Source organism: Lupinus angustifolius, chromosome LG16, assembly GCF_001865875.1.
Source record: "Lupinus angustifolius cultivar Tanjil chromosome LG16, LupAngTanjil_v1.0, whole genome shotgun sequence".
Classification (NCBI taxonomy): domain Eukaryota; kingdom Viridiplantae; phylum Streptophyta; class Magnoliopsida; order Fabales; family Fabaceae; genus Lupinus; species Lupinus angustifolius.
The window spans coordinates 7,099,202-7,112,515 of NC_032024.1; the positions used below are offsets into that span (position 1 = coordinate 7,099,202).

At 33.1% G+C, this 13,314-nt stretch overlaps 1 long non-coding RNA gene across 1 annotated transcript in view; it reads right to left on the reverse strand.

Annotated features, from left to right (window-relative positions):
• The window catches only part of LOC109329584, a 7,139-nt gene extending 3,645 nt beyond the window's left edge, over positions 1 to 3,494 (reverse strand). Inside the window, exon 1 of the long non-coding RNA XR_002105553.1 lies at positions 3,301 to 3,494. This is a non-coding gene — a long non-coding RNA (uncharacterized LOC109329584). The remainder of the gene's footprint in view (positions 1 to 3,300) is intronic.

Consider the following 13,314-nt stretch of genomic DNA (forward strand, 5'->3'; position numbering starts at 1 on the left):
TAAATTATTATCAGAGCAATTGTATGCATTACAAGAATAGATCAAATCTAATGTTTCATTTCCAATTTTAGTTCATATAGTTCTTTTTGTAATGAGCCTATTTTTTGTTCATTTAGGAGGATTACTCTTTTCCTATTGGAACTAATCCTAGCTAATTTCTTTAACTCATCATGCAATTCGACATACGCATTATACAATTCCTCATAAAGAGCAGAATCATCAGATGAACTAGATGAGGTGTCAGAATATACCTTGCTATATACCTCTTTTGAATTTGAGCAACAGGCATCATCTGTTCTTGTCATTAAGCGTAGCTTTGCTGTCTCCTCTTCATCTCAGGTGTTGGATGTTGTGTCCTCCTCTGGTACATCCCATACTATGTAAACTTTCTTCGATTTGAAGTCCCGAGGAGTGCTCTTATCTGAATCAACCTTCTTGAGGTAAGTAGGACATTGGAACCTCATATGTTCTGGCTTACCATATTTATGGCAAGTGAAGCGCTCTTTACTCTTGTCTTTTCTGGTCGACTCCTGCGCTTCTTTCTTCTGGAAACGTTTGATGCCTCATTTCTTTAGAAATTTCCCAAATTTGCGTACGAGAAGGCTCAAAGTTTCTTCGTCTACATCTGAATCAAATTTATCTTCTTTTCTTTCTTCTGTAGATTGAGACGTTGTTGCCTTGAGAGATATACATTTCTTTCTGCGATCTGATTCTTCGTGCATAGTCAGGCGTCCAAGCTCCATTTCGTGCTCTTGAAGTTTTCCGAACAATGTCGCCAAAGGCCTGGAGTCAAGATCCTTTTATTCCATAATAGCTGTTACTTTTGGTTGCCATCTCCTGTCAAGACATCATAAAACTTTGTTAGTAAGCTCTCCTTTATTAAACAATTTATCCAAAGCAACTAAATATTTTACTATATGAGTAAAGCGTTTTTGCATATCACCAATAGATTCATTTGGTAACATACAAAATAACTCATATTCATATGTCAGGGCATTCAGCTTGGCACGCTTGACTTTGCTAGAGCCTTCCTGAGTCACTTGTAAAGTATCCCATATTTCTTTAGCACTTTGGCACTGCGAAACCCGAAAGAACTCATCATAGGATATGGCTGATGTGATGATATTTTTGGCACGCAGGTTATACTGAACCTTTTTGCATTCATCATCGTTCCATAGACTTTTCGGTTTATCTTTCGGTTCATCGTCCACTAAATGTTGTGGAACGAAGGGCCCGTTGACTACAGATTCCTAAATATCCGAGTCGATGGCCTCTGTAAAGATTTTCATGCGAACTTTCCAGTAGGCATATACTTCACCACTGAATACGGGAGGGCGGTTAATGGATGCGCCATCACCGCCAAAGGGGTTGGTGGAACCCATTTAATTTCCCTAACGGATCACGAGCATACGGTTGAGCTAGCACGACGTACTAGCTCTGATACCACTTGTTAGGTATCAGTGACATAATACATTGAATAGGTGCCGCAGTTCCCACTTACTTCTATTTGCACGAAAGCCCTATTCTGGAAACTTGCCCAGTTAATCGATTAAAGTTATGACTTAATCGATTAAGTCGCACAAAATTAGCAGTTGCTGACTGGCTCAATTACACAACCAATTACAGATTATACATCAATGATATAACAGATATATTTGAACACAAATGATATTTATTTGGCAGTAATGCTATATTCAAAATATTAGCTACAATAGGCAATTAAAAGATACTAAAAACAGTAAAGAAATAAGGGAAAGAAACAGCATGCAACAAGGTTTTCATACTGGTACGTTTTGCAGTCCACTACAAAACTACATCCAGTCCTCCCCTCTGTTCCGAGAGATTTTCTTCACTAAAATTGAAACCAACGTGTCTTACAAACACACTTCCAATTACAAGACCTTGAACGCTCCCTTCTTGAGTTTCCAGAACCTCTATCTTGGTTTGACCTTACCCAATCGCCTAGGAAAACCTTTCCTACGATCCAGCCCCAGCCAAGAGTATGCTCTAAACTCAAGACCTCCAAGTCTTGGTGAAGACTCTCTGATCTCTTTGATGGTACGATACCAAGAGACAACTTTTCCTTGTTACAAAAACAACACAAAAAATAGAGTAATGTGAAGCACTAAAATAGCTCAAATATTACAAGAAAGAACAAGCTATAAACCCTATACAAATCTCGCAATTACTATGAATATGTATAATATGAAAATCATGAAGAGCATGTAATTTCTACCCTTAAGAAATCTCTAAACAATAGTGAAAGAATCATGCAAGAACAAGATAGGATGAGGAACACATTTGATAATATGCAATGGATGACATGTTAATCCTAAGCATAATACTATCCCACTCTAATCTCACATGCAATTCCCTCTACTTAAATGGCATACATTGACATGAAAATACGCAACTTAGCATTTCTAATATGAATGTATAAAATCGTATTTGAAATCTGTTGAAAAAATAGTTTATATAGAAAAGTTGTTTTTCACCCAGTTAATCGATTATGTTGCTTGTTAATCGATTAACGGGCTGTTAGAGAGTAACTGAAATCTGGTTTTCAGTTATATGTTGAAACTGTTAAAAACCTTTTTCATGTTAATCGATTAAAGCTTTACTTAATCGATTAACTGGCATATTTTCAGTTAAGATGTTAATTGGTAAACTACCTATACGTTATGCTTATCAACTTTACATGTTTTACCTTTATGATATGCCTAAAATGCACAAATAACATGTATGGTTAATGCATGAACATATAATAAACTAGATGGCATGTCTCATGTAAATGATATGATAGTTTTTAGATTTTGTGAGATTTGCATCTAGGTTTACCTAACCTAGACTAAATAATTAAGACAGATCTATGACTCTAGTATAGACATGAAGCTCTTGAATCTTTGGCATGTTGATTTGTTGAGTTTCTTTAAGCTTTCACTAAGTCCTTTGTGTTCATCAAATCATAGGCAAGCTTAAGTGCTCTCTTCACACATTGCACTTTCATAGATGTCATCCACATAATAAAGTAAATGATATGTCTCATGTAAATGATATGATAGTTTTTTAGACTTTGTGAGATTTGCATCTTGGTTTACCTAACCTAGACTCAATAACTATGACACATCTAAGACTCTAGTCTAGACATGAAGCTCTTGAATCTTTGGCATGTTGATTTGTTAAGTTGTCTTTAAGCTCTCACTAAGTCCTTTGTCTTCATCAAAACGTAGGCAAGCATAAGTGCTCTCTTGACATATTGCACTTTCATATAGTAATATGGGTGATAGTGGACAGACTTACCAAATATGCCCATTTTGTTGCTCTTCCATCCAAGTTCACGGCTGAGTCATTAGCTCACCGATTCCTCTAGGAGATTTGCAGACTCCACGACATGCTGAAGTCAAAAGTCTCAGATCAAGATCGACTTTTTCTGAGCTCATTTTGGAAGGAGCTTTTCAAACTCCTTGGTACAACCTTATGCTATAGCATCGCCTATCATCCACAATCAGACGACCAAACTGAAGTGGTAAACTGTGAGTTACAAAAATATCTTCGATGCTTCACAAACAGTCATCCAAAAAATGGTTTTTTTATCTCTCTCTTGCTGAGTATTGGTATAATACCAGTTTCCACTCTTCGCTTCAGTTGTCACCTTTTGAGGCTCTTTATAGCCATTCTTCACCAAATCTGAAAGCTTATCTTCCTAGATCTACAACACAACAACAAATTCATGACACATTACATACAAGGGAACAATTACTCAACAATTTAAACCAACATCTAACTCATGCTCAACAACGCATGAAGGCACATGCACATTCTGGAAGAAGGGATATTACCTTTGAACAAGGAGAGTGGGTGCTACTTTGCCTTCAAGCATACCGACAGCAGTTGGTGGTCCGCTGTACTTCAAAAAAATTGTCTCGGCATTTTTATGAACCTTTCAAGGTGACTTGCAGAATCGATCCGGTAGCCTATGAATTGGAGCTTCCCACAACCGCCAAAGTGAACCCGATTTTCCATGTATTCTTGTTGCGCCGTTTCTATGGGGACCCACCGGAGTGAATGGGTGAGTTTCCAAGAGAGCTCTCCATCAATGTTCCTCCTTCAAACTAGAATAGCAACACTGATGCCACACTGCTCTATGATGGTGCCACAGTCAGCCACTACAATAACAAAAACACACTGCCAAAATTGGGCTCTGAAGGAAGGAACTATTGGTTCTATAATAGTGGGGGATTGAACCAACAACCACTGAAAACTCAAGACCAAGTGAATACAAACAAAGATTGATTGACAATGCATGTAGAGAATAGTGAGTGAAAATATTGAGTGACAATGCATGAAGAGTGTGGTGCAAAGAAAATAGTGAGTGACAATGCATGACAAGTACACCATTATCGATATACGATTCTCAACAATATTATCGTCCTACTATGCCGTCTACAAACATTTTTGGTATACAACATACTGATGATGAAATTGTGGTTGAGAATGTTGATGAAGATGAAGATGATTCAGATGATGAGGAGCCACAGTTGGCGACACATGGTAGAGGGAGAATCTCGCAGTGGAATGAGCAGCAATTAAGAGTTCAACTGCCAAGAAGGAGAAAACCACCTCCATGTGGTACTTCATCTCATAGACGTCATTAAAGTTTTCTGGGATTTAACCAACTAAAATTTTAATAGTGTAATATTTTGCTTTTAGAATAATATTAGTGTTGGAAGAAAATATTAGTGTTTTTAGAATAATATTAGTGTGGGAAAAGTTCACAAAACTCCCTTAAACTTTTTGTGTTTTGCAAGTAGACACTTTAAACTTTTTTTCTTCCTAATTACTCCTTAAAGTTTAACTATTAGTAAAATTGGTCCTTAAAGTATATACAATTTTAAATTAATAATAATGAAATTAAAATTAACACATCAAATTTCTATCAATGAAATTATAAAACCAGTTTTAATCTACATAATTTTACTTTTACATCCTCTTCATTTTTAACTATTGAGTAAGAATAAGAATTTACGTTTACCCATTCTTTGTCTTTTATTAATATGGTGATAATCAGTACACCTAAACTTAATTCATGGACACGATAAAATGAATTGGGGAAATAACTATTAGTTCTTAAAAAGGAAATATTTCACCTTATAATAATTGACACTATATAAACTTCTTGTTTGCTTCATTACCCTTGATGCACCACATTATCAATGGGTGAACACAAATTCTTAGTCTTATTTAATACAATTATAAAGGAAGAGAATGTAAAAGTGAAATATGTAGATTAAAAGTGGTTTTGTAATTTCATTGATAGTAATTTAATGTATTAATTCCAATTTTATTTTTACTAATTTAAAATTATATGTATGTATGGACCAATTTCATTAACATTTAAAGTTTAAGGAGTAATTAGGAAGAAAAAATAGTTTAATATACTTACTTGCAAAACACATAAAGTTTAAGGGGGTTTTATGAATTTTTCTCTATAATTTTAAATTAATACATTAAATTACTAACAATGAAATTACAAATTAAAACCACTTTTAATCTACATATTTCACTTTTACACTCTCTTCCTTTATAACTGTGTTGAATAAGAGTAAGAATTTGTGTTCACCCATTTACAATGTGGTGCATCAGGGTAATGAAGCAAACAAGAAGTTTCTTAGGTGTCAATTATTATAAGGTGAAATATTTTCTTTTTAAGAACTAATAGTTATTTCCTAATAGTTAAACTTTAAGGAGTAATTAGAAAGAAAAAAATAGTTTAAGGTGTCTACTTGCAAAACACAAAAAGTTTAATGGAGTTTTCTGAACTTTTCCTAAAATTATATGTATGTAGGGACCAATTTCATTAACATTTAAAGTTTACGGAGTAATCAGGAAGAAAAAATGGTTTAAAGTATCTACTTGCAAAATACATAAAGTTTAAGAAGTTTTTATGAACTTTTCCAGGAAAAAAATATGGTAACAAAAGTTTGAAATTTCGTTTCATCTATGGGCCATAGAAAGAGGGCGTCTTATCTTATGTACCCAAAAAAGAAAAAGAAAAGAAAGAGCCTCTTAATTGCTTGGGATCTGGGGGTGTTTTCTTTGCGGTGGATGTTAATAATGACTAATGAGTATATTTATTATTGGTGTACATCTCTTGTCTCATAAGTTATCTCACTACATGTATTATTAATATGTTATTGGTTTAAAACATATATTTAAATTAAAAAATTAATAATTAATTATTTTTTGACCAATCACAATTAATAATACATGTAATAACATGCGAGAAAATATGTTTACTCCTATGCTCCAAAGTCACGGATTTTTTATATAATCGTTTCATTTACATGAAATCTATTGGTGTTTGTGTATTTTTGAGTGTTTGTATATGCTTATAGCTTATTGATTTTTTTTTAAGTTGCTATAAGTGTGATCATGTTCTTCATAGTTGGTTACAGGTTGCGCGGCATGTATTTGTCAACGCTTTTAGTTGATGACATTGAATAGATTTTTCTTTATAAAAACATGCACTTTTGTTGTACTTTAGTTTCATCTACGCAATTGATTAACTTTTTGTGGGGAGTATGTTGTCATGTCGGACCACACTTAAAAAAGTTTAAAGTGAGCACAGATTTACTTAGAGGATAATAGGTTATGTCAAGGATTAGTGTAGGTGTAGCGAAAGCTATTATTATGAAGAGTCGGTTATAAGCAATCAAATAAAGTGCATACAATAAATAGAAAAGAAGAAATAAGAGAAATTTTGGTAATGTGGTTCGGTCAATTGTGTTTACATCAACGGGAGCATTAAGCGACTACCAATATATTATTGGAAAATAAGGATTAAAAGCCCTAGCACACTCATGAGCCCAAGTGCCCATGAGATGTTTCTATTTGGTGCTTATATCTAGTGCACATAATAACAAGAGACTTGAGTGCAATATATAATATTGATACTCTACTCTATTTTAATATTAGGCAATGTGAGACTAACACAATAACATATTTCAAGCATCCCTAACAATCTCCACCTTGATTGAAATAAACGAATATTTCGCTCCTTAGAAAATCTATACAATAATCTCTACCTTAGCGAATATATGACTACACTTTGTTCAGTGCGTAATTCTCGTTAGCAACTCCTCCACTTAAGAGTCTGCTCCCCTATAGCATAAATCTTCTGAATATCCTTGACGATGTTACCAAGAGTCTAGCTCTCCAAACTTGTAGTGCAGCTTCCCGTACTGCCATCTAATGGAATACGCTGCCTAGCCACCTGTTGCTAGGAAGTCTTTCCATATATAAAACATCTATACAAAAGTTCACCAACAACTATCCTCTTAAATACCCGATCAAACTGAACTATGAAGGGGCTCAACTACTACCATCATTGTCTAGTCCGACAATCGTAGTTCAAAAGAACTATCATACTCCATCATAAGGAGTATACCCGCAATACACACCATTAGGATATTTCACTTTTCAATCGTAAATGAGATCATTATCTCAACATCTAGAGAGATATTTCAGCATCTGACTCACCACCTTTGTCTCTATCAACACCTTGATTTTATTCCATTATATAAACTTCTAGGGTTCTGGATCAACACATATTGTCTCCACCATAGTTTCGTCATGTTTTCTTCTCCTTCAGCCCATTTACTTTATTCGTGTGTAGTACCTTTGACGCACTTTGTCTAGCCATCACATCTTTAACCCTTCATTGTCACCAGGGTATGGGAAGAGTGGAAATCTACAAGTGAGACACCACGTCTTGAACCAAAACCTTAAGGCATTAATCCCAAGAGTCTTTTATACTTATAAAGTCTTTTACTCCTCACCGTATATTCAATGTCCCAAACTCACATCCTTAATCAAGACGAATCGTGAGTTTGGGACATTGCACCTCCAAAAGCGGCTCTAATCGCTGAGCTGGATCTTTATTTTTTGCTTTAGTTTGTTTTCTTCTTTTCAATGTACCAAAAAAGTTGATAATAGGTGGAGTTCAATTAAACTTATATATAAAATGTAGGAAGTAACATATATTTGGTTAATAACCCCAAAATTCAGCAGAAATGATTCATTGATGAGCACTAATTTCAGATGCACGAGGTAGGTAAAATCAGATTGTACAAAATGATTATATTTCATTTTGGAAAAAAATTAAGCATTTTTTATATTGCCATTTCACCATATATCTTTCAAATTTTATTATCATTAAATCTTAACTATAGTTAATATAAATAAATGAGAGATTGTATATTAATTGTGTATAAATCTTTACATCAATAATACATAAATATTATAATCATTTATTATATACTCAACAATCTAATAACATATTGAGGAATGTCATTCATATGATTGACAATTCCAAGTGTGGTATCTCCAAGTAGCATGTTGAATCTATTGGTCATCATTCATATCTTGTGAGTTTGATTCAAGTTTGTGAAAAAAGTTTTTATTCGTGTTTACAAATTTAGTTGTATATCCCTACCACAAATATAGAGTTGGTAAAGATACATATTCCTTTTGCAAAAAATGCTAAAGCGTTAAATCTGTTAAAGATGTTGTGTGATCTATTTAGATTATGTGAAATGAAAAAATTTCTTTGATAAGGATGTGAGTTATGTCCATATAATAGACTTGATCCAAACTAGATTTTGGTATTAGTTTTTATCAAATGTAGCACAAATTTCTATAGATTTTACTAATTGGTACGTTGATCCAAGGTCTTATATTAACTTAGCTTGTATCAAGATCAATAATTATGTTTCTCTTATATTGAGTGAACAACCCTTATACTCATTTAATAAAATTTTGTTTATAAAAAAACATATCATATTACTACAATTAGCTGGGTGCGTGGATAAACAAACTTGTATCAAATATTTAAAGAATTTTATATGTTCCACCCATAATAAAAATGATAAGATTTAATGATTTTTTATATGCTTACAAATTAAAGATAATGAGTTCCCTTATACTCTTTTTGTTTTTCACTTTGGGTTGGGGTTTAGTACGGCCCATTAAAAGCATAGTGAAAGTGAAGTGACTTGTGCTAATCACTAGCTACAATTAAAAATATATTCTATTATTATATGATTTTTATATGTTAATTAGATTTTTATATTTTGTATTTTTACGTTTTATTCGCCCCAATATTTAAAATTTTGCAGCTTTATCGGTTAGCTAAGCAATGTATGCTAAAGGCTTAACATATTTGGAGAAAATGAAAAGAGGATAACTATGGTTAGTAAGTATATGGAATATAGATTGTCTTTCATAAGATATTTCTGTCCCCATGTTATTAACCAATCTATTTTTACTAAATAATATAAAAATATTAGTTTATAATTTTATAACTTTTCTTTTTAATGTATTGTCATTTTTTAATTGGATTAAAACACAAAATGAGATACAAAATAGGGCATGTGATCTCGATTTTAGAACATGCTACAACGTTAAAAGCTAAAAATTGAATGTCAAGGCTTTTAGTTTAACTCCTTGTTTTTTATAATATTTCTGAAAAATGTTTCATGTTGTTGAAACAATTGCCAAGCCGAATTGGCAATGAAAACAAATTGCCATGTTCCAATAAATAAATAAAAGTACTTCATCGTATCAATCAAATAATAATCTAGATAAATGTAAAACATAGATGAATAAAATATTGAGATATCGGTGATTTCTTAATATATTGAAGTGTTGAATTAAGTAAAATAACATGTTAGAGGAATGATGATGAGACAAGCAAAAAGTTAGCTTAACATACATAATGTATGCTAATCATTGGAGTTGCTCTAAGGTCCAAGATATATAATTCTCTTTGACTTTATCTCATGAATCTCCATATGCTGCGGATTAACCTTCCAACATGAACAATTTGAACCTATATCCATCTTATCCTTTTAGTTTTCCTTTTACCGAAGGTGTCTCATCGAAAGAAATAATGATCACCAATTTCAAGAGATATCCATTTTATCTTTTTTGTTTTCTATTGGGGAAGGATGTGTAAATTATATTTAATAACTCAACTATATATTATTATATTAGACTTTATTTGCCACTCTTATCTATGAGGAATATAGCGTAGCTCAAATCTAACTAATCGACTTAAGTGAATAACCACAAATGTGAATTTAATATTTGACATAAAACCTTGAAAATACCTTGAAGATTTAGGTATATAAGTCTTATCACTTATATACACTCCAATCTATCCAATATTCATCAATATAGAACTTTTTTTACTAGTATGTTACTTACCCTACTCATATATTACTTACCCTTGGAATCACACGAAATCTAACAATATTTTGTATGCTTCATAGAAAGGAAGCTGTAGGGTTAAGCTAGCAATAGTATAAAGAAAGGTCTAGAACCGGAAATTGTTGGTGCAGTGCAAGCGATCGTTGCGGATCGTTGACCACAAACAATTAAATAATATGCATAGAATAAATATAAGAGAAGAAACAAGAGAATTTGTTAACGGGGTTCAACTAATTGTGTCTGCGTCCCCAGGAGCGCTAAGCCACTACCAAAATATTATTAGATAATAAGGATTACAAACCCTAGCAAACCCATGGGCCCTCCTGCCCATGTGGTGTTTCTATTTAGTACTTATATCTGATACACATTATAACAAGGGATTTAAGTCCAATATATAGCATTGATATTCTACTCTATTCTAATTCTAGACAATGTAAGACTTCATATAATAGCATATTTCAAACATCCCCATCAGAAATCATATCATGTCTGGCTGCAGTAGACATGTCCTTAGAAATGGATCCTACCAAAGGACCTGTTTGCGAACTGACAGGGGGATCATATACCCCTGCATGGAGTTAAGTACAAAGCATATGGGATAGGTCAACATGAGCAATATTGTAGCATGTTCCTAACTTAATTTCTTATGGTTGGGACAAAGCTAATGTCTTGTAACATCCTCCATAGGCATGTGGTATAGTATAGCTAGGCAATAGTATATCATTGCATGTGTTCACAGTATGGAATACCTTTGGGGGCTTTAAAGGTTCCCTTATTTTTAAAAACATATCCACATGTCTTCAAATGTGTACCTTATTTTATTGTGTTACTCTAAACAAATATTTGTGATTTGATATCTAAAATCTTGTCTCATACGATATCATAAACCAATGATAATGAAACAAAACAATAATATAATAATAAATTTTTTATTGACATTATATTTTGATATTGACACAAGACAATATATGAATAAAATATGAGACCAGAGTTCTTCGTTATGTTACAATGAGGCCATTCAGATGGTCCAAGACCCCTAGAACTTATAACGTAGAGAAATTTGGTTAACTAATTAATTTTTTTAGTACTACCAAGTTCATCCCCTCACCTTTTTGAGTAAGAAACTATTCACTTTTAGTATTCGTGGCTGCTCCTCCGAATAAGTATCACTCCCAGAAATTGAATCTCGACCTTGGGAATCTAATGAGGCATTACACTCATAGACCAACGCCTTGTTGGTAAAGTAGTTAATTTGCTTGCTAGAATTTCAAAGCCTATTTTATAGGATATGCATAATGCGCAGCTGATAGGATGGAAAAGAATAATTGTGTCTGCGTCCCCAGGAGCGCTAAGCCACTACCAAAATATTATTAGATAATAAGGATTACAAACCCTAGCAAACCCATGGGCCCTCCTGCCCATGTGGTGTTTCTATTTAGTACTTATATCTGATACACATTATAACAAGGGATTTAAGTCCAATATATAGCATTGATATTCTACTCTATTCTAATTCTAGACAATGTAAGACTTCATATAATAGCATATTTCAAACATCCCCATCAGAAATCATATCATGTCTGGCTGCAGTAGACATGTCCTTAGAAATGGATCCTACCAAAGGACCTGTTTGCGAACTGACAGGGGGATCATATACCCCTGCATGGAGTTAAGTACAAAGCATATGGGATAGGTCAACATGAGCAATATTGTAGCATGTTCCTAACTTAATTTCTTATGGTTGGGACAAAGCTAATGTCTTGTAACATCCTCCATAGGCATGTGGTATAGTATAGCTAGGCAATAGTATATCATTGCATGTGTTCACAGTATGGAATACCTTTGGGGGCTTTAAAGGTTCCCTTATTTTTAAAAACATATCCACATGTCTTCAAATGTGTACCTTATTTTATTGTGTTACTCTAAACAAATATTTGTGATTTGATATCTAAAATCTTGTCTCATACGATATCATAAACCAATGATAATGAAACAAAACAATAATATAATAATAAATTTTTTATTGACATTATATTTTGATATTGACACAAGACAATATATGAATAAAATATGAGACCAGAGTTCTTCGTTATGTTACAATGAGGCCATTCAGATGGTCCAAGACCCCTAGAACTTATAACGTAGAGAAATTTGGTTAACTAATTAATTTTTTTAGTACTACCAAGTTCATCCCCTCACCTTTTTGAGTAAGAAACTATTCACTTTTAGTATTCGTGGCTGCTCCTCCGAATAAGTATCACTCCCAGAAATTGAATCTCGACCTTGGGAATCTAATGAGGCATTACACTCATAGACCAACGCCTTGTTGGTAAAGTAGTTAATTTGCTTGCTAGAATTTCAAAGCCTATTTTATAGGATATGCATAATGCGCAGCTGATAGGATGGAAAAGAAGAACCACAATGTCAGAGTAGTCATTGCACAAAAAAGAACATGTTTGTGTGATTGCCATAAATATTTTCAGTTTGTGTTTGGCAATGTTGGGTGATTTTTCTTGGCACTTTGTGATCAATGAAAATAAGAGATTCCAAATTTTTTACTATGACTAGTCAAAACTACATTAACATCTCTATATCAACAATAGTAAATGGAAGTCACATTCATACATGGTAACAATCATAGGCTTCAGGATGAGAAAGATCAAATAATTGGGTCTTACAGGGGCATGGTCAAAATTGGGTGAAATGTTAGATTTGATCAACATTGGTTGAATCTTAAATAATAGATCATGATAAGAACAATGATAATTACATAGTTAATCCACTAGATGTTATAATCAGGAGTCTAATCAATACAAACATGTTGAGACTAAGTACTTTTGGGTCCAAATGAAATGCATTCATAATTTCTCACCAAGGCCACCAGAATCGTGGTGAGAATAAACTAAAAATGTATAATCAAAATAAGAATTAGAGGAATGAGCACCTATTTAATTGGATTAGGAAAGGTAAGGTAAGAAACCATATTTTTTTTATAAAAGAAACTAGTTTGCATAAATTAGATTAGGTTTGTAAGTCAGTTATGAT